General features: G+C 38.9%; 1 protein-coding gene across 1 annotated transcript in view; it reads left to right on the top strand.

Moving 5' to 3' along the window:
- The first annotated feature begins 455 nt into the window (after nucleotides 1-455).
- Nucleotides 456-3995, top strand: part of ip6k1 (inositol hexakisphosphate kinase 1) — a 30109-nt gene continuing 26569 nt past the window's right edge. The window contains exons 1-2 of the mRNA XM_035520474.1: nucleotides 456-753; nucleotides 1390-1481. The gene's annotated coding sequence lies outside the window, so the exon portion shown is untranslated. The remainder of the gene's footprint in view (nucleotides 754-1389; nucleotides 1482-3995) is intronic.

The following is a 3995-nucleotide window of genomic DNA, read 5'->3' as shown; positions in this document are numbered from 1 at the left end:
CACAACCAATAAACTCCAACCAACCGTTGTTTTCTTTTTTCTTCTTCGCTGACAGATACTTTACCAACCGACTCTCTATCACCATCAACTGGGCGTTGAAAGTTCAATTTGTTAATTTCTTGCGTAACTCCCATCGTCGGGAAGCTGGAATAGCGACCCTGCCAGAGTACATAGCTGTTATAACCGTAAGCACAAAATGTGTGTGAAACTAGGTTATATATTTGAGAAGATTTACTTCCAAGATATGCTGAAACAAATGTGGCTATTTGAAGTTATCGCCTTGTAAAGGGTGCTTGCACAGCCATAGACCTAGTGAGGACATACAATGTGCAATAGTGAACCTTCAATAACGCAAAATTTGAGAAATGCCCCAGGGGGCAGCATAGCGTTTAACGTGAGAAAAGAAGGTGGAGAAAGCGAGGGCAGCTGGTCGACTGGTTGGTATCGAGCTATAATACACGATACTGTCTTACTTGTCAGGGCTCTCGTACGTCCTAACGAGGATTGCTGTAGTCTGGGGAGTAACGTAGTTTAGTCAAGGGGGATGTCAGTGCTTCACGTTAGTACGGGCTGTTAGCTAGCGTTAAGTGAAACGACAGGAGATGCGGCTTATTAACCGATATATTTCATAGCTAGCTACCGCATGTCTTTGAATTTTACTGAATAGTCAAGCAAGCTAGGTTGGCTGGAAACCACTGAGGGAATCTGAGGAAGAGAACTTAGGGTTAACTTATTTGACACTGGTCGTGACAGGTTGGCACACTTTTATAACTAATTAGCATGAAGAATTATTAATGTGATAGCAAACTGGCAAAAAATAACAGTTCGTTAACCTAAGTAGCATGCAATAAATATATGAGTTGTGGCAAAAGTAACTAGCTAAGCCTTTACCAATAGGTTTTCCAAATGTTAAAAAAATGTCATTTAGTTAGCTTTAGCTAAGCTATCTGTTAAGCTAACGTTCACAGGAACACTGATGTTTATTGAAAGAAATTTTATCAGGTTAGCTAGTTGGCGTTAAATACAATAAAAATAATTAGTGTAATAAAGTGTAGTCTTGACTACCTAAGATAAGAGAGCTCAACCAGCAAGCCAATAATCTTTGCTGCGGAAACTAACCTAGCTTGGTTTAGAGGAACCCTTTAGCTAGCTAGCTAGCTATCTTAGCTAGGCTTCACAGCCATATCTAGCTATAGTTTGTGTCTGATCTGTTATGATTTTAAATACAAATGTAATGTAATCGCTAGCTAACTAGCTATGTACACCGACCGCTAGCTGGGTATCTAGCTAACTTAACATAGGTTAGTTTAGCTAGACTAACGTTACACCGGAACGTTATAGTATGTCATTTTTCACCAGTATGTCATTTTTCACCTGTTTTTTTTTTAGCTAATAGTATTCAAAGGAGACCGGGTTCAGTCCTTCAACTACCAGCTGAGTCACTATCCAAGGGTAGAATGTTGACAAGTCTCTTTAAATAGGTGAGTAGCTTGTAAGCTAACTAGCTAGATGGTCAACTGGTTTGTAACATAGGCTTAGCTAGCAAGCAACTTGGTTTATCCATCCTGGACTATTTGGCAAATCAAATGGTTATTGTAGCTGACTGTCTATTTGCCAACCCAAGATGTTGCATGAATCCAAATGCTTTGCTGTTTCGCGTTGACATTAATGCATGATATTACGCTAGGTAGCTAGTTAAATGAGTTAGCTAGTTATTTTATCTGACTAGCTGTTGTTGCCAAGTAGCTAGATACGTTTGTAATCCCAGTTGATTTTGGACAGCATGGATGTTTTAGAAGTGTAATCTAGGGACTTTTCTTGGTAATTGTCCCACAGTAATAAAAATAGTTTTGTGCCATGCTGTAGAAGGTGTTATTTGACTGTTGACTGTTGGGCATTTCGCACTGATTAATTGTGTTGCTGTTGGTCCACTTCCCCAAGTGGATGGATGGATGGATGGATGGATAGCTAGTGCGTCTAGGCCATTCATCAGAGTTGGTTAGGTGTTTTGATGGCAAGAAGAAAGCTGTAGCTTCGTAGACAGCGAGTCGAGCTCTGTAATTATCATACTCATTTAGCTAACTGCTATTTTTAGAGTTTGAACATGTTGTGCACAGTAAATATCTGCCTTATGTGATCCAGTTTCAGGGTAACGTAAACCAGATCAACCGCTTATAGTGGAAATAACGGGCACGGTTTTTGTAATACACTGTTTTATTGCAGCGGGGTATGGGTAGATTGCTAAAATATGTAAAGTCAGCTAACCCGCTAGATATATTTTGAGACTGTGCTACCTGGGTTTGTATTGATGAAATTGCTGACATTTAAATGTGAATATTTAAGAGTCATTGCGTAAGGCTTGCAGTGAACAAAAAGTATTTAATCGCTACCCGTCTTAAGTGTTATTTAAGGTTGAAGTTTACCGAAAAACATCTGCGTGTGAATCTTATTGATTTGCTGTATCAGGGTATTTATTCATGTGAATTCTTAAGTCCTGTTACAATGGATGAAATATTAACATTTGTTTTTGTAGTGTGTGCAAACAAAATTGCACCGACTTTTCTTGATATCAACTTCGTACTCACCAAAGAACCTATGCATTTGCCTCTTCTGTCACCACTGTTGTCTATTTTCAGTGTTGGTTAAAATTTCTCAAATCAGGGTCTTGATTATAATCCCGTGGTTTGTTTTAATTCGGGGCGTTGAAAACAAACAAAATCTGCTGTGTCCAGTATTGACCACCTAATTGGTCTGCTGACTTTTTCCAAATATATTAAGGAAGAGATGGGAGATGTGTGGGGTGTCTTGGGCACTTGTTTCAGTGATATTAAGTAATTTGTACACTGAAATAGGCAAAAAAAGAGGCTTAGTCCCAATTAGATATTTTCCTACATGTGGAGCAAGGGTCAAATCTATTATCTTTTTGAATAGCTTTTAGCATTAGTCAGTCTGGCCGCCTACAATAAAAAGATAGTTCAATATGTGATATGATTTGTTCTTGAAAAACATTAAAATTGAAGCTCGGTACTATATTAACGTTTTTTTTAAATACAAAATCTCTATACAGAATCCATAATTCATTTTCTCCTCACAAATCAATTAATTAACAAATAAAAGTATTCAGATCCATTATTTGTTACTTTGGCAGCAACTACACCTTCAAGTCTCCTTGGATACATCTTTCTGTGCAAGTTTCGCCCACCTGGATTTGGCAAATTACCCCGTTCTTCATGGTAGATCTTCTCACCCCATGTCCTGAAGCCTCTCCACTGTTGTTTTGGCTGTATGCTTCAGGTCATTGTTAAAAGGTTGGCTCAGTTTAAGTTTGTGTGCACTCTGGAGGAGATTTTATTCCAGGATGTTCCTGTATTATCTCTGTTGTTACCAACCTCTCCAGCATTTCTGCCAAAGATATTGCTGTTGTGACCAAATAATTTTTGTCGCATTGGACCAGTGATTGTTTTTCCATGTATTATCAGTGTTTTGCGTATAATTTAATAAACTACAAATGGGCTGCTGTTCTGCAGAGATGGAGTGCGGCAGAGTTGGTTGTCTGTCCTGTAGATTCTCTTCTTTCTGCACTGGACATATGGATACATTTTAGAGTGATGATGAGTTCTTTCTTTCCTAACCAAGGCCCTTCTTGCCCAGACACCCAGTTTGGCCAGGTGGCCAACTCTAGGAAGAAGTAAGGTTGTGTGAAGCTTCTTTAATTTCCACAAGATTTAGGCCATCATGGTCCTGAAAGTGCACAAAGCTTTAGTTATTGTTTTACATCCATGCTCTGATCTGTGCCTTGGCACAGTTTGATAGCAGAGAGCCACAGGCAGTTCGTTGGACTACTTTTGGCTTGTTTCTTTTGTCTCAGCAATTTTATGTTAACTGTGGGCACTTATAGACCAGTGTATATGCCTTTCAAAACTATGCAGTCAATTGAAATTGCAAGAGGCGGAGTGCAGCTGAGTTCTAGATACATCTCAAAGATAAGTAAACAG

This window comes from Electrophorus electricus, chromosome 20 (assembly GCF_013358815.1).
Source record: "Electrophorus electricus isolate fEleEle1 chromosome 20, fEleEle1.pri, whole genome shotgun sequence".
NCBI classification, from domain to species: domain Eukaryota; kingdom Metazoa; phylum Chordata; class Actinopteri; order Gymnotiformes; family Gymnotidae; genus Electrophorus; species Electrophorus electricus.
Note: the sequence above shows the minus strand (reverse complement) of the source record. Positions and strands in the feature narration are given on the sequence as shown.